Genomic DNA, 19,142 nt, shown 5'->3' with positions numbered 1-19,142 from the left:
TTTGTATCGTTTTATATTTTTATTTACAAAGCTATATGCTTTACTAAAAGATAACAACTTATTCAAAAAAGGAATCCAAAACAAATCTGCTACGTTCAGTACAAAACATACATATTTTTACATTGTATTAAATGTTTTACATTTTATTTTGACCCCGTACAAATGATTATCTTTGTTGATATTTACCATCTTATCATGATATAAAATAATAACAATATAAATAAAAGCCGCAGATATACAGAAACACATGTTGTATTTTTTCATAACAACTAGTATTCTCACGCTTTTAAACCAGCTATTCACAACTTTTGAAAGAACCCTTGTTTGTTACAGGTTTAACGTGAAATAGCGCGGACAAAGTCATACTGTGCGACAATTCAGATAAGGAAGGACGTAACATAAAGAAAAAGAAAGTAAGTCATTTTGATTTTGATTATGTGACTTTATACTTTTATAAAAAATGTGTAATGATGTATAACTTGATATCACGGGTATCCTGTGGCTTGGTGAATGGCCGTCGTGTTGACTACCCGTCCTGATTTGATCGATAAATTTGTTTACATATGTTGTCGTCAAATAAGCAACAACTTTCGATTTAAATGCTTCTTTAAAAATCTTCATAGTTCGCTGCTGATTATGAAAATAATACAAGGTAGCTCCCACGCCTTTTTTTTCAACCAACGGAAATGGATTGAGCCAGATTTAGCAGTGAAAACGCCTGCACTTGCCAGGAATTTCGCTATTTTTTTCCCACAAATTATACACCATTTGAAAAACATTTTTAAATATGACTAAGCAAATCGATGGTTGTTGACTGTATAAAACAATTTAAGAAAATAATCTGACGGGCGTGAAATTACGGATCATCAAAAATGGACGTCAGTTTTTGTTTCGTCCTCAACATATTGCAAATCGATTGATGTTAGATAAATACTCAAACTATCAAGTCAATGGACACGTCGTAGGCTTTTTGTGTTGGACACTTCTTGTAGAGATGAACGAAGAGGATTTGTTATGAGCCATGAAACTAAATGGTTACTCAAAAACTCACCTAAAATTGTCAAGCTATTCATGGATCGTAGGGACTAAAAGGCAAAAAAGTTCACGTTTGAGCAAACCTATATTTACATAACTGACGCCAAACAATTGTTGCTAAATGTTAAAGTGTTTAATCGATCAAAATCGTTTTAAATGAAACAATCAAACTGTTCCTAAAATGGTTTCTGCTCTTCTTCTTTAGCGAATGTTTTTTTTTTCAAAATTTGAAATTATCTATCAAGGAACATCATTTTCAACAACAAAAACATAAAAGAATGATTGTCCTAAACTCCCAGCTGGAATATAAAGCCAGAAGATGGCACTGGGACAGGTTTTTTATACAGATTATACATGATTCACACCAGAGAGCCTTTTTCAATTTTTGAATCAACTACTGCTTTCTGTCCTCTGTAAAATTTGTAATTCTACCTGGTCTACACGAAACCCGGGTAGTACTAATATGTTTGTTTTTAAGAATTCTTAGTGATAACTTGGGATCAAACACAAAGTCACAGTTTTATTTGTTACAGAATACTACCTTCCCAAATTACTTTCACTTTATAGCTCACATGAATTTGTTTAAGTTGAGCAATTAGTATTGGTGGCTGGTCCGGCGTCTGTCGTGCGTTCTATTGCGTCTTGCATTAACGTCTTTTCTTTGTCAGTTAATTTCAAAGTACGATGTTATTTGTCTTTTAGAACCTTGGTGTAATATAGATAGTGAAATAGAATTTGAGGGTTACGAAGCATAAACTCTACAGAAAATTTCAAAATAGAAATGCGCGTAGATGCAGCGGGGGCATAATTATATATATAAAAAGAAACATTTCACAAAGAATAACAATTATAGAAAATCGCTATGACACTATCTTGTGGTTAAAGTTAGATAGTAACTTTTTCAATACCGAAAATGATTTTTACGTATGTTTGACGTATATTTGGGGCAGTGAGTCTCCAGCATATAATGTTGCAAACGTAAATCTTTTCGAAATTTTAGAAAATGATATTAGTATGTATCAGGAGAAAGGCGTAGTCTTGGTCGCGGGTGATATGAACAGTAGGGTTGGTTTAAAACCTGACTATATACACGGGGGAGAAAGTGTCACACGAAGGATGGAGTTCTTCTGATAACCTGTCATGTTTTCTTCTGATAACTGTTACGGAGTTCCTGGAAAACGTTACAGAGTTCGTCTGATTTCTGAATGAAGTGTCAAGGAATCGTAAGAAAAAATGGTAATTATTTATCTTTAAATAGAGAGAATGGGGTGTAAAACTAAAGTTTGATGGTCAAGGTTGCCTGATGTCTTTTGCTATGCGTCAGAAAAAAACTGTTTAGTCTAATAATCAGCGCCGCTACTTTGAAAAGAAGACATTTTGAGTAAAATATCGAAATCGTTTGCTCATTCATACATATTATTCTTCTTATTCACGTTCTTCATCCGCAGCACATGCAATAGAATAATTTTAGTGCAAAGTTGCAAACATATACCACTTTCTAACATAATGAATGAAGTGTCAAGGAATCGTAAGAAAAAATGGTAATTATTTATCTTTAAATAGAGAGAATGGGGTGTAAAACTAAAGTTTGATGGTCAAGGTTGCCTGATGTCTTGTGCTATGCGTCAGAAAAAAACTGTTTAGTCTAATAATCAGCGCCACTACTTTGAAAAGAAGACATTTTGAGTAAAATATCGAAATCGTTTGCTCATTGCTTCATTATAATACCCACGGAATTCAACTGCTTGATCTTTGTAAAGCAACTAATTTGAATATTTGTAACGGGCGTTTTATAAACACTCATTCATTCACATACTGCAGCTATAACAGTAACTCCGTTATAGTTTACCTATTATGTAAACAGGCCGATTATAGATTTATAAAATCTTTGGAAATATCAGATTTTAACATATTTTCTGATCATGCATTGTTGACTTCCAGTATACCAGTGTTTTATCGGCGCGCGCCTCAGGTGCGAGAATGTACTATAGAAACTATCAGGTGGGATCCAGAGAAAGTGTTAGAATATAGAAGGGGTTTAATTTTAAAATTGCCAGATTTCAATGACTTATTTGTAAGTCATGCTATTCTTGATAATATGGCAGTGAATGAATTAGTTTCGAATTTTGCGCAAATAATTAATGATGTTGCCAAGCCAATTTTCCGAAAAGAACTGAATGTACGAAATCGTATGCCACAATTTACTGCAAGGAGCCCCTGGAAAGGTTCGGAATGGTTTGATGCGTCATGCGATGAAGCTAAACGTTTATATATTGAAGCTTTGCGAGTTTTCAATGTAAATAAAAGTGACGTAAACAGGATAAACTTATTTACAAAAAAGTGAGACTATAAGAAACTAATAAACAGTAAACGTAAAAAGTACAAAATTAGAAAAATGAAAGAGATAGAAAGTTTAAAATCAAAAAAGCCTTGTGACTTTTGGAAATATTTTTCAAAAAGAAAACAACGTAAAGGAGACGCTGTGTCTTTAAATGATTTTTACGATTATTTCAAGAACTTACCGGAAGAAACAATGAAAGTGAAGACTTTTGTCGAGAACAGTTGTTGTCTGATGATCCAATATTCGATGAACTAGATGTTGTTATCACTGTGGATGAGGTGCGACAAGCAATTAAATCGTTGAAGCGTAAAAAGGCTGGCTTTGCGGATGAACTTATAAATGAATACTTTTTAGAGGCTGGAGATATTCTAGCTTCACATCTTGTCGATCAATTTAACATTATATTTTCAAGCGGCCACTTTCCAAAATCATGGATAGAGGGAATAATAGTCCCAGTGTTTAAGAAAGGTGACGAATCTAATAAGAATAACAATAGAGGGATAACGTTAGTGAGCGTGATTGCAAAACTGTTCACATCCATATTAAATACTAGAATGTCAAAATGGTGCTCTAAATATAACATAATATCTGATTCGCAATTTGGTTTTAAAAAGAGATATTCAACAACTGATGCCATCTTTAGCCTGTTCGGTTTAATTCAAAATTCCTTTAGTAATGGCAAACGTTTGTACGCAACCTTTATAGATATGAAAAAGTGTTTTGACAGTGTCTACAGAAATGCATTATAGTTTAAAATGTACAAACTAGGAATTAGTGGGAAAATGTTACAAATAGTTAGATCTATGTATGAACATGTCTGTTGTCGAGTAAGACATTGTAATAAATACTCAGATTTTATGGAAACAATTGTAGGCTTAAAGCAGGGCGAGATTTGTTCACCATTACTATGGTCTATGTTTATAGAAGACTTGGAACTATATATAGGGTCTAGACCCGGAAGTGGTTTAAACGTTGATGATGTTACTCTTATAATGTTTCTTTACGCAGATGATATGGTTCTTTTCTCTATTGATGTTGATGATTTACGACAAAGCCTTAATGACTTGTGTATATATTGTAACCGTTGGGGTTTACAAGTGAATACGGACAAAACAAAAGTGATGGTTTTCAGACGTCGTGGAAGAGTTCGTAATAATGAAGCGTGGTCATATGATGGTAAAAGACTCGAAATAGTCGACAGTTTTAATCAATTAGGTGTGGCATTTGATTCTTATGGTAATTTTAACTCAAATATGCAGATGCTTGTTGGGAAATCGTTGAAAGCTATGAACACTTTATTCTGTAATACTAGATAATTTAATTTTACGCCTAAGACGATGTGTAGTCTATTTGATTCTTTTGTAACATATATTTTAAATTATTCCTCAGAAGTGTGGGGATATACTAAATGTAATGAAAGAATACATTTTAAATTTTGCAAAAAGTTGTTAAATGTAAAAAAAATCCTACATTCAAGTAATGTTGGAATTTATAGGGAACTAAGTCGCTTTCCATTGTATATAAAATGACTTGTCCGTATAGTTAAATATTGGTTTAAACATATCAATACTGACAACATTGTTTTACGAAATGTGTATCTTATGTTGAAAAATGATCTGCTTAGTGGCAAGATATACTGGTTATCTTGCCCCATGTGGTTCTGGGACGATCTATGTATGAAAAGAATTGGAACCACTGCCTTACCCTTGCATGATCGTAAGAGGCGACTAATAGGGTCTTAACACTTGGTTTTGCTGAAACTCTGTGATTCCAGCAGGTATGCAAATTTTGATTCTATACCTCATGTTTTTATTTCGATGTAAATGAGATGTGAAACCAAAATTTGTAGTCCTGTTTGGCGCCATATAGCCTATACTGTGTTGGTGCGCCGTAAAACCCAAATAAATAAATAAATAAATAAATAAATAAACTGATTATCTAATGTTAAAGATATGCTTACTACAAACGGTTTTGTTTATGTATGGGATAATCCATATAATGTTACCATAAATGTATTTATTTCTGACTTTAAACAGCGTCTTGTTGATAGTTTTATACAGAACTTGAAACCGCCTCGATAGCCTAGTAGTAGAGCGTCCGCTTCGAGTGCGGGAGGTCGTGGGTTCGATCCCCGGCCGCATCATACCAAAGACGTGAAAAATGGTACCAGTACCTCCCTTGTTTGGGGCTCAGCATTAAAAGGGAAACTGGCCTCTTCTCTCATACCCTCGTGGCGATGGATTCCATAAGGAATGAGGTGTCGAGAGTGATTAATATAAGTTGTAGAACTTCCTTCACAATCGACCTAAAATAAATTCTGTATAAACTAACTGGAAACATGGTGTGAATGAAAATAGTGTTCTGTTTGTGTATAAGTATGTTAAAGAAAATTTTGGTTATGAGGAATACTTAAGTGTTGTGCAAAATCGACTATATAGACAATTATTAACAAGTTTAGGCTTTGTGCTCATAGACTTCGTATTGAGACAGGTAGATATGGTCGGTATAGAATTGATAGATCTGAAAGAACTTGTGAAGTATGTGGAAATAATGACATAGAAGACGTATATCATTTTATAATTGTGTGTCCGAAATATAAAACAATCAGAAAGCGTTATATTGCTAAATATTATTTTCAGCACCATAGTATGCAAAAATTTATACATCTGATCTCATCAACTAACGCAAAAGTGCTAAATAAACTCGCATGTTATATACACTGTGCCTTGAAAATTAGAGACAATTTTCAATTTTTTTTAAACGATAGAATATGAAATAGTTATTAATGCTTTGAAGCTTTGTAATTTATGAATTGTTACTCTCGTTTTGAATGTTTATTTTTTGAATGTGTAGATACTTATTTGTTGTATTGTTTGACCTTATGTATTTGATATATTGTAACTTTAGATGAGGAGCTTTCAGCTCAAGTCTTGAATAACATCTTCTTCTCCTTCTTCTTCTTAAACACCATCTTCGCTGAAAGTACTGACCAGAATTACAATAAACTTGGTCAGTAGCATTCTGGCATGAATATTCATCAAGTTTGTAAATACGGTTCATCGCTTTGATTTTCATTGTGTGCCAGAATACTGTTAACTGACTTCCAAAATTACTTTTCCTTTATAGGCCTCATGAATTTGTTCAAGCTGAACAGTTAGTATAGGTGGATGGTCCGGCGTCTGTCGTTCGTCGTCCTGTGTCCTACGTCCTGCTTCCTGTATCAACATTTTTACCTAAACATCTTCTGCTCTGAAACTAGTGGTCAGAATTACAGACATGGTCAGTAGCATTCTGACATGGATATTCATCAAGTTCACCTTGGTCCCTTCAGAGGGTCCACCAGAGCTAAAAATTGGAAAACACTTAAACAACTTCTTCTCTAGAACCGCCGGATGGAACTTCATCAATGTTGGTCCGTGCCATCATTATTTTAAAGTCCTCTCCGGATTTTATTCAAATTGCGGCACTTAGTTTCTTTAAGGGGCCGCTAAATTTAGAAAAAAACGACGTTTTTTTTTTTCATGAACCGTTCTGGGTCTTCATCAAGCTTAGTCTGAATTATCATTATAAGGTCTTCTCTTAATTTTGTTCAAATGGGGGCAGTCCGCTATGGCTATAATATCTTTTAATAACTTCTTTTCATAAACTGCTCAATGGACCTTCATCCACTTGGTTTGTAGCATAATTATACGGTTTAATCCCAGATTTGTTGAAAAGGGGGGGGGGGGGGGGGGGGGCGGGGGGCTAAAAATAGAAAAACCTTAAACCGGCTTTTTTATCTATTGCTGCATACAACTTCATCAGACTTGGTCTGTTGCATCATTGTAATGTCTTTTACCAACTTCGTTCAATTTGGGGCAATAAGTCCTTTTTAAGGGCCATTAGAGCTAAAAATAGCAACACCTTTAAACGACTTTTCTCATGAACCACTCGGTGAATCTACATCAATCTTGGTCTTTGACATCATTATAAGGCTGTATGAAACATTCTTTAATTGGGAGCAATTGGCCCCTCTGATGGGGCCACAGACGTTAACATAAAATACCTTTAAATGCCTTCCTCTGACGACTAGTGATAGATTATTTTTCTTGCATTCCATAGAAGAAATAAAATAAAACGTATAGTTATTCTTTTCACTAATCTGTTATAGTAGCGTATGAATGGACATATTTAGTCATAAATTATTACAGCACGCGGGTCATCTTACACCTGGCAACCTGGCGTGTAAGTCGAGTTTTTCTAGCGAAGACAAAAAAAAAAAAAAAAAAAAAAAAAAAAAAAGCGGGGACATGCAATGATTAAATTCATTACACAGTAGACAAATACCTTAAGCACACACAAAGTGCACAGAAATGCCTAAAAGTATTATATTCATTTTCTTTAATCTTGCTAGTCAATAATCAAAACTATGTGCCCACAGTTCGAAGGACTGACGGCTTATAGTTTTGACTATTGATTGGAGAGGCGGACGAGGGATAATGTTTCAATAATTATAAACTATTGACAATCGATTTGTATAAGGAGTAATGTAAAAAAATGTTTTAGCTATATTGATTATGATGATCCTTTTGAAATCGTAACTGTTTGAATATAATGAAAATAAATATTGTCGTTGGGAAAAATTCAGACAGAAAAATTGTTGATTAGGAAGAATTTAATTTACACACAATTTTTAATATTATTGGTTAAAATATATCTGAGCTGTAACTATAATATCATATTACGTATTAAATTACGGCGAGTAAAGAGATCAGTCTAGCGATATAAATGCAAACTATTTGACGATAAATCTAAAGATCTATTTGCTATCATTGTAAAGTGTCTAATTTAAGACTATATAATATGCGCAAAATATTCCCAAAATATTCCGAATGTCTGTTTTTTTCTTCTGTAAATAGGTCTTGTTAAATAAATGTGTGTTTTACAAAAATCTCTTGTCATTTGCGTGTGTCTGATTTACAGGCAAAGTATTGCTTATTAAAGATTTGTACTGGGAAAATGCATATTGAAGAAATTGACTAGAGCATGAGTTTTGCTATCGGAATATCACGGCTTTGATCAGATCAAAATTGTTGTTGGATGAATTTATTCACCAACCCTCTGATCGCGTGATCACATACAGAAATCCTATGACATGTGATCGATCGCGTAATATGGGTAAAAGTATATTCTAAATTGTTTAGTTTATCTCTTTAAATAAATCAACCGAGATCAACCCGGTACCCAAGATCATATATAAAATGCGCAGTTAGATATTATCTAATGTTATACAGTGCAATATGTCTAGAGCGAACACAGAAAATGTGTTTGTTGTACATTTAAGTGAAGTTCATTTGATAATAGGAACGAAATTAACTTGTTTGCCTTGCGGAGGTGTCGTTTACAAAGTAATTCAGCAATCTTATAAGCTGCTGTTGTAATAATATCTGCACAGTTTTATGCACGAACTGATATCAACTTTAAATTTCTATAAATAGTTAATTATCTAGTTTACAGATACTCCTTCACAGTTTGGGTAAAAATCAAAATATTTCAGTTACGCATGATCTGATGCAAAATCATATATCTTTTATTAAGAAATTACGAATGAAGCGAAAACCCGGTCCTAAATATTTGTAAAAAAACACAATTCTGTTATGTTTGTTTGTCTTGTATCTTTAGGCCCATGAAAACACCCCAAAAGGCCCCCCCCTCCAAATCCACTAAAACACACCAAAAACTAACAGAAGAACGTTTTGACACGTTTTGATTGTATTAACATGTATTATCATTTCTTTGTGTTTTCATGTTTGTAATTGTATTATTTATGAACTGTTAAGCTTATGTCTTAATAAATTAAATTTATATGTTCTGTTCTATAGAAAAGCACATCAAAATATTTATACTTTTACAAAAAAGACCTGATATGAATAATCAAAGAATGTTTACAACAGACATAAAGAAAGGTCTTTACATGTATCAACTTTTTCTAAAGATATTTTATATGTATTTCAATATGTGTTTCAATACATATATTTTGCAACATAACGGCATGAAGTTAAGTAAGAAATGTATGTGAGGGGGAGTTAAATATGTGTTAAATTGTCTTTAGACTTTGCCATTAACAGTTTTGGCGTGTTTGGTACAAATGTCCAGCGATGACTTCACAGTTTATACTTTACGCTTCTCAATTGACAACTCATATTTAACAGTTCGTTCTTCGCAACTCAAAGTGGGGTTATTCATATCTAAAACTTCACAACTAGTCATATGTGGTTGTGAACAGAACAGAACAGAACATATACTTTATTCGATTTGTACAGAGTACATCATCAGTATAATAACAAATAATATTTCAGCTAATATAGTAATCACGTGGTACTTAACATCTGGCATGTGATTTGGTTATAGTTTAAATATCATGTACAGCATAACATTTAAAGATAATTATCAATAGAGGAATAGAGGATACACAAGAAAAATCTTAACAGATATAAATTTATAAAGATTGTCGTCTGTTACATACATTTAACAAATGTATTTTTTTACGTTACACGTCCACAGCAATATATTTTACGGTTTACAAGCATTACAAATACAATGCACTTTTCATAAATACATAAAACAGGTACATGTATGTACACATATCTTGATTTAACTTACACTAATATGAAACGTTCATACATTTTACAAATGAATTTTACTTAGAACTTCACTGTAATATACTTTACAGATTACAGATACAATGTACTTTTCATACATACATAAAACAGCAATATACATATGCAATGTTTATACTTACATGAGGATGAAAAGTTCATACATGTATCTGTTTGCTAGCTATATCTATATTACATTACATTTAATATTTGGTTCCTACAGTTCAGTGCTTGTTTTATATAAAGAGATAAATTGAAAATAGTTTGTTTTTCTTGTTTCTGCATTAACTCTATAAATTTATACATGCTCGGTCTAACGTAATAATATTTCTTCATGTATTTTTTTCTTAAGGTTGTAAAACAAGGACAAACTAAGATCAAATGATATTCGTCTTCCAAATCCCGTCTGTTACAGCATAAACAATATCTTTCATTTCGTGGTATTCTGTTTCTGGAATATCTACCAGTCTGTATTCTTAATGAATGAGCAGAAATTCTGAATTTAGTTAGGAATACTCTTAAATTGTAAGGAACGCTATCAAGGTACATCTCATATTCTAATGTTGGTTTAACATATTTATATAATTCTAACATACTACTTCTTTCTTTATCAGCGTTCCACTCCTATATAAATGTATCGATAACTCTTTGTTTAAAAATAAACGAAAAATCATAGGTAACTGTATTTGGGTCATACCATACATTGGCAAAACTGTATTTACAAAGTAAATTCTTCACACCAGAAACCCAATTTCTAAATCCTTTTTTACAATCATCTAATGCGTCAGAGTAAAGAACTTTCATTATTATATTATCTGTATTTAATAACCTTATCCAATATTTGACAATTCTAACATATCTATTGATAAATAATGGGTACCTGCCCAACTCGCCATAAATACCTGTTGAACATGTGCTTACTCTGACATTTAGTAACTGTTTACAGAATTTTAAGTGAATTCTTTCAATTTCTTTTGATTTAGAATTCCCCCATATTTCAGACGCATAATTTAGAACAGACCCAACAAAGGCATCAAATAATTTACACAATATTTTAGGCTTCAGTCTAAATTTTCTGCAATTACATAACAAAAAGTTTAAAGCTTTAAGTGCCTTACTTGAAAGATGTTGTTGATTCAGATTAAAATTCCCAGTATAGTTAAAAACAACACCTAAATAGTTAAAATCATTTACCACATCTAATGTAATCCCATTAAAAGTCCATTTCTCTGTTGGAAGAAGGCCACCTCTTTTTCTGAATACCATAATTTTTGATTTGGTAGTATTAACTTTAAGACCCCAGGTTGTACAATATTCGTTTAGTAAATCAATACTGCTTTGGAGTTCATCTGGTGATTTTGCTAAAATAACCATGTCGTCTGCAAATAATAGTAATATTAATACTACATCATCAATAAGTATTCCAGATTCTATATTTTCTTGTAATTTTAATTCTAAGTCTTCTACGAATAATGAAAATAGTATCGGGGACATTATCTCCCCTTGTTTCAAGCCAACCGCATATTCGAAAAACTCAGAGTAAGTATTACAATTTCTAACACAAGACTTAACTTTTTGATACATATCCTTCACGATTCTTAATACTTTGCCCTGTATACCTGTTTTGTACAATTTGAACCATAAATTATTTATATTTATCGTATCAAAACACTTCATTAAATCCACAAAAGTACAATACAACCTTTTATTCTCATTTAAATATTTTTGAACAGTACTCATTAAAACATATAAAGCGTCAATGGTAGATCGACCCTTTCTGAAACCAAACTGAGCATCAGAAATGATATCGTTATCCTCACAAAAAGCACATATTCGTTTATTCAATATTATTGTAAATAACTTAGACAAACAGCTTATTAACGTAATACCCCTATAATTATTTACATCATTACGTTCACCCTTTTTATGTACAGGAACAATAACTCCTTCCGTCCACTTGTCAGGAAAAAAACCGGAGTTCAATACCGCATTAAAAATATCACAAAGGTGAGACGAAACAATATCTATACATTCTATCAAATATTCATTCATAATAAAATCATTGCCCGTGGCCTTATTTCTTTTTAAGGTCTTCACTGCACAAAGTATTTCTTCAACAGTTATAATTTTATCTAATTCCTCAAAACAACAATCTGTATTATTAAAATCATGACTGTTACAAAAATCGTCAGCCTCAGTATTGCGTGTCTGATCATTGTCATTACTAATATTTTCAAAAAATGTTTTAAATTCATCAAGAGTTATTTCATTTGAATTCAACAGTTTCTTTTTCTTAAAATACTTCCAAAATTGACTAGGTTTCTCGTTTTGCAAATTTTCTATATCAGTCATTTTTTGTCTCAGAAAGTCTGACTTTTTTTTCTTGATTAATTTTTTATATGCCATTTTCACATCACAAAAATGCTTTCTACTTTCATTCGACTTATCTCTTAAAAAGAGAGATAATGCTTCCTTATAACGCTTTCTAGCTTCCGTACATTCATTGTCAAACCATTCCGCTTCTTTACAATTGACATTTTCAGTAAAATATGACCTAGCCGATCTTCTAACTGGCTTAGAAAACAACGGATCTGCCGTTTCTCTAATAATGTTAGTAAAACTATTCAGAACATTGTTTATAGACTCTCTACTAGAAAAGTCAATATTACTAACAACTTGATTCAATTTTGGCAAATTTGATATAATACCAGAGCGGAACAAATTTCTTTTCTCACTGTCCCATTTAAAGGACACATCATTTACCTGTGAATCTACAGGTGTAACAGTTTTACAATACAATGAGAAAAGAATGGGGGCATGATCGCTCCATTCATTAAATGAGTCGATACAAAATTTATACAATAGCATGAAATCTTTTTCTCTGCTCAACAATAGGTCAATCACGGAAGCCCCGTGACTGCTCGCATAAGTAAACATACCGGAGTTAAAATCATGATCAAATCTACCGTTAAGTAGTCTGAAACCCGTCGCTTTACATAAGTCTAACAATTTAACACCAAACGCATTACATACTTTGTCTTGAGAGGCCCGGCACATATATGAATCTGGTATATAATCATCTCCATCTACATAATTATTTACAGAGTCACATATAACAAAATCTGGTTTGGTTCTAACTCTACTGTTCCAGTCACCTACTAAATATAATTTACCACGGTTTTCGAAATCAAATATGTCCTCTTGTATAATTTCAAATAAGTCGACATTGGCGATAGCATAAGCTGGCGATTCCTCGCCCCAGATGTAGGTTGCACAGATATAAACATCTTCATCAAAATTAAAGAAATTATGGTCTAGTTTTAACCACACTATTGTGTCGTAATGTGTTCTAATAATTTGTACACCCCTTTTTAATGAGTTTTTGTAATATATAACCATACCTCCGCTGCATCTCCTAGCGTTGCGATTCTGGAATTTCCTGTAAAAGTTGTGACCGGTATATCCAGTTAATTCAATATCACTGTTTTTGTTTGTCCAAGTCTCATATAGAAAAATGAAATCGTTTTTGGTAATTAATTCAAGAAAATCATCGGAACATTTCTTTGCAGAAGTCAGTCCATTAACATTCCATGAAATAATATTCAGCGTATCCCCGGTGTATTCCTATTATATGTGGTTGTGACAAAACTTGTGGGTGATAAGAATTGGAACCGCTGTCTACACCAGACGCGACTTTTAGTGTCTAAAAACTTGATTTTGCTGTATCTCTCTGATTTCAGCAGCTATAAAAATTATGGTTCCAATTGTCAAATTTTATTTGGATGTTAATGAGATGTGAAACCAAAACGTGTTTAGTCCCGTTTGTCGGCATATAACATGTGCTATGTTGATACGCTTTAAGATTGAGCCTGATTTAGGTTTAAATTTAACTTTCAATGATCCATGTCGAAACATAAAGTTTGTTACTGACATCAAAGCCGAACCCTTTGACAAGTTTATTTGAATTTTCCCTTCCGCCTCATGCACTGCAAATGCTAATTACAATACTGTGGATTGCGATATTGGCTTTGAGTTCATATGTGTTCCAAAATAAAGTTTATTTTGAACGGATATTCAAATATATGAACGACTTTGCCATACAATTGTTTGCCACATATTATATTTATCTAATTAACAAATATGTAGGAAGCGCAGTACGCCAAGCAGTCAGATTTTGAATTTAAACAAAACGGGCCCGAGCCAGGAGCTTAAGAATGTCATAAAACAATTATTTTCTTATATTTCCTATATTTTTTTACATAGTACTCGTTTTTGTTTTCTAATCATTTTCATTCTTTTATCATTTTATATTTTCATTTACAAAGCTATGCTTGGCTGAAAGAAAATAACTCATTAAATATCCAAAACAAATTATGCTACGTTCAGTTCCAGTTCAAGGCTTAAATATTTTTACATTGTATTTAATGTTTTACCTGACCTTTTGCTAATTATTATCTTTGTTGATATTTATCATCTTACCATAATGTAATGTACTAACAATATGAAGAAAAGCCGCAGATATACAGAAACACATGTTGTATGTTTTTTTATGACTACTAGTATTCTCACGCTTTTAAACCAGCTACACACAACTTTTGAAAGAACCCTTGTTTGTTACAGGTTTCAGGTGAAATCGGACAAAATCATACTGTGGGACAATTCAGATAAGGATGTTCCATAAAGAAAAATAAAAGTAAGTCATGTTGATTTTATTTATTTGAATTTTTTTTATAAAAATCGTGTACTGATGTATAACTTGATTCCACAGGTGCCCTGCAGCTTGATGAATTGCCGTCGTGTTGACTACCCGTCGCGATTTGATCGATAATTTTGTTTACATATGTTGTCACCAAATAACCAGCAACTTTCGATTTAAATACTTCTTTAAAACATATTCATAATTCGCTGATGATTATGAAAATAATACAAGGTAGCTCTCATGCCATTTTTGTTGCCATTTTTTCAACCAAAGCAAGTGGATTGAGCCAGACTTGGCAGTGAAAACGCCTGCGCTCGCCGGGAATCGCGCTCTTTTTCTCTACCCTCACAGGCGTTAAAGTGTTCTCCACAAATTCAACACCATTTAAAAGACATTATTAAATGAAAACAATACGAGTAATAAGCAGATCGATACTTGTTGACTGAATAGAACAATTTACGAAAACATTCTGATGGACGTGAAATCACGGATCATCAGAAATGGACGTCAGCAGGCGTATTTGAAGGTTTGCAGAGAAAAAAAGTAACAGAAATATCAAAAATGTAAAATACGAGGAACCTGTTTAATTTTATTTTAAACAAAGTGTGGAAGCGGAACCCTGTAACTTCAACTTAGGCGCATTTCACCTTAAAACATTTACGACGTCATCTAAGAACTGAGCGCCTTTCCTTTTGCTGTTTATACAAAGTAACCGTTCAAATTTTCAATTGAAAAGAAAAGAGCGAATGTAAATACTTTTCCTTTAACCAAGAAAATAAACTTGAAACTCTTGATGTCGTTTCATAGTATCCTGTCTTCTGACACGACCACAGTACTCTCCCTACACACCTCCCACTCACACAAATGTGTTATTTCTTAATAGTTTCTCTTTCTTTGTGTTTTGATATAGCTTCACATCTTATTTTAGTTCTATTAGTTTTAGTTTTTTATATTGCTTTGGTGGCTGTTGCCACCGGTGTCAAAAAGTATACTTTGAGATAATGACTAGTTCTTAAGACGATCCTAACAACAACCTTGAAAATAGTTCCAGGCTTTTCATAAAAAAATGTTTCTAGAATGGGCAGATACCTTTTAAAATTCTTTCATTTTAAATTCGCGTGTCTATAGGACACTGATGTCCCAATATCTGTCACTGTATATGGTTGTGTGACTCTTTAAGATTGCAACTACATAACTTTTAAGCATTTCATGTGTATTTTAACTAAGTCAAGGAACACAATTTTTATTTGGATGTGTATAATCCTAAACGGAACATCAGATGCATTACAAACGTATATAAAAATCTATAATAGTCATAATATTTTATGACTCTAGGCCAAACTATTTTTGAGATACATGTGACATAATCTTTTATGCCCTTAATACAGATCTGTGACTAAGTCTAGGACCCTAACTTGCAGAATGAAATCCAGAACAAAACTAAAATAGAAAAAATGGAAATTCCACAAAGTAAAGTTGCATGCTGTATATGCTTACAAAAAACTGATCTTTGACGTATTTGCAATTATTTGGGAAAGGACAGTGTTCTAAAACAATTAAAAGATACCCAAAGACTTGAAAAAGAAAGGAATATGAATAGAAATTACAAAAATAACTGACGGTCGGTGTATGAGTGTAATTTGGAGGTTTAAGTGTCTGGGTGTGTTTGGGAAAATACTAAAATATTAGAAAAACAAGAAACTTATTTATTTAATGTCTCATGTTTTGGTGGTCATTTAATTGAGGAAAACGGATACTTAGAAACAATATCAGCTATCACACAGCCTGTAACACTGGATCTACATACTTTTGATGGCTAGTAAGGTTAATGGAGGAAAGAGCTGATGATACTTCCGAGGTGGCTCTCAGTAAAAAAATAAAGACTACTTTCAGCAACAACTTGGAACCTTATTTCTGTTGAATGTGCAGTATAGTTCTAATCATAAATGACTGTAACTTAATTACATTTAAGCCGCGCCATGAGAAAACCAACATAGTAGCTTTGCGATCAGCATGGATCCAGGCTAGCCTGCGCATCCGAGCAGTCTGGTCAGGATCCATGCTGTTCGCTTTCAAAGCCTATTACAATTAGAGAAACCGTTAGTGAACAGCATGGATCCTGACCAGACTGCGAGGATGCGCAGGCTGGTCTGGATCCATGCTGGTCACAAAGCCAATATGTTGGTTTTCTCATGGCGCGGCTTATTTATGAAGATCGATTTTCAGACGTTTACTGTTTTATGTTAGCGCTTTTGAGAGTAGTGAATATGGGTCTTGTGGGGTCAAAGAATAGGTCACTAGGTCAAATCAAAGAACAACTTTGTTTATTAGATAGAGACTGTATTTTTCCATTGATCTTTATGAAATTTGGTTGGAATGATTGCCTTGGTAAAATCAAGGTAAAGTTTGAATATGGGTCATCTAGGGTAAAAAACTAGGTCACCAGGATACATTTAAGAAAATACTTATTTAAACTCAAGAGACCACATTTTTGGTCCAGTCTTAACGAAAATTGGCCAGAATATTTGTTTCCATGAAATCACTAGGTCAAACAAGCTTACACTGTTATGGTGTGTTTCTCACGTGAGCGACCTAGGGCCATCTTGGCCCTCTTGTTATTATAGGGACTGTACTTAAGAAGGCATTGAGAAGGTTGACATAAACATTTAAGCAAAACTGTCACAAAGTATGAAGTTTAATGGTATCTTTCCAAGACAGAAAGGCTTGGATATATATGGAGTAGCTGCAGCTCATTTTCAAATTGTTTGTTAATGAAAATAGAAACAAAGGTTTTCGGTCAATAACTAAAGTTTGGAATGACGTTTTGTTACCAAACTTGAGAAATAGCATGGTTATAAAACCAGCTTGCGATTGCATTACAACTTTTTGGGTCAAAATCGCTTTATCTAAATTAATAGATAATTTTCTGTCATAAACTATACTTCTTTGAGGGAAGAGACCTAGCTATGGGCTATTTGAGTTTAGGTCAGAAATGTTTTACCTATACAAAGAAACAGCTACCGTCTAATGAATGAAGATCAGAATGTATTTTCTGCCACTACGATGAAATTTGTTTAAATTGCTTTGCTTGCTGTTAGACTGGCAAAATAATTCTCATTAATTTACAAAAGTAAAAAAAGGTATTTTATCAAATGGCAGACAATAAATAAACTTACAGGTATGTGACATTTTATTAAACGTAACATGGTATTTTTTTCATCAGATGTATACGTAGATATAAAGTGTTCGTCTGTGTTATCCTTGGAGACAAGATTTATTCGCAGCAAAGGATAACACTGCCAAGAATTATAAAGATATGTTGTGTCTCGATAATTAGGTGAAAATTATTAATTTGATATCTAAAAAATAAAACGAATCCCTGTGGCTGCGTGTTTCAATTTTTGTGTTTTGAGAAATTCCCCAGACTTTTTGACCATAGTACATAGTATGATTACATTGTCCGTGTCCGTTATAAAGGTCTTTTTAGGAAGGTTTTACTGTATTAAGTATTGCAAGATAATCTGTTTCCTTAATTCCACAGTTACCTCTCTAACGTAATCGTTTGTTATTTATAATCAACTTAATAATACTTGGAATTTATGTTCATCATAATCCGACAACGTGTTATACCCAGCACCCAGAACCCCTACTAGCTTTAAGGTCAAGGTCACACTTGGAGATAAGGTCAATAGCTTTTGCCCCTGTCCGGTCCAGAACTTAGTCATGAAAAACAGGATTGAATATTTGTTAGCATAAAGACGACGTGTCATGTGTAAAATCATGACTCATAGCTCAAATGTCAAGATTACAATTTCAGGTTAAAGGTCAAGAAGGCGTTTTTTTCTGTCTATTCTGTGCCTCAACAATCCATTCAGGGATTTCAATATCACTCGGCGAAAATGTTCCCCATAAAATGATGATGTGGCGTGCGCAATTTCATTGATATTTTCTTGCCCTGTCTGAAAAATATTATATTATAAGCTCATGTATAGTATGGATCCATTTGAAAAATATTGGTGTCTTTTCTTCAGAATTACTTTTGATATGATTATTTCAAAATGAAATATTATTAAAGTTGGAATTAAATATTTAAAAAAAAATATTTATAAATGTTATAAGCAATCGACGATTTATATATGCAAGTCTAATTCAAATATAGTGTTGTAAAATATCGTATATTGAAGTACAATATTGTTTACACATCATTGACAGATATCATGTCTTATGTTATACTGCAGTAGAGAAAATTTGTAAGGGACTTTGTATTGCATGGTGGTACTTCATTCACTTGTTTCTTTCTCGTTTAGGTATTACAGTGTAACAGAGAAACACAATGGCTTTATCTGAAATAATCTGGCCTATGGATAACGGTTAATTTCTATTAAAAGGTACGTTGCACTTCATAATACCTCACTAGATGGCAGGGCAA

The 19,142-nt window shown here is 32.9% G+C and overlaps 2 protein-coding genes across 2 annotated transcripts in view; one reads left to right on the top strand and one right to left on the bottom strand.

The window, feature by feature from the left end:
• Positions 1–19,142, bottom strand: part of LOC123523039 (uncharacterized) — a 331,093-nt gene that overhangs the window by 22,057 nt on the left and 289,894 nt on the right. The gene's annotated exons all lie outside the window — the stretch shown is intronic.
• Positions 303–19,142, top strand: part of LOC123523041 (interferon-induced very large GTPase 1-like) — a 35,555-nt gene continuing 16,715 nt past the window's right edge. The window contains exons 1-3 of the mRNA XM_053549389.1: positions 303–413; positions 14,635–14,707; positions 19,021–19,101. The gene's annotated coding sequence lies outside the window, so the exon portion shown is untranslated. The remainder of the gene's footprint in view (positions 414–14,634; positions 14,708–19,020; positions 19,102–19,142) is intronic.

The sequence above is a fragment of the Mercenaria mercenaria genome, chromosome 8 (assembly GCF_021730395.1).
Source record: "Mercenaria mercenaria strain notata chromosome 8, MADL_Memer_1, whole genome shotgun sequence".
Classification (NCBI taxonomy): Eukaryota; Metazoa; Mollusca; class Bivalvia; order Venerida; family Veneridae; genus Mercenaria; species Mercenaria mercenaria.
This window is presented reverse-complemented; position numbering and strand designations above follow the sequence as displayed.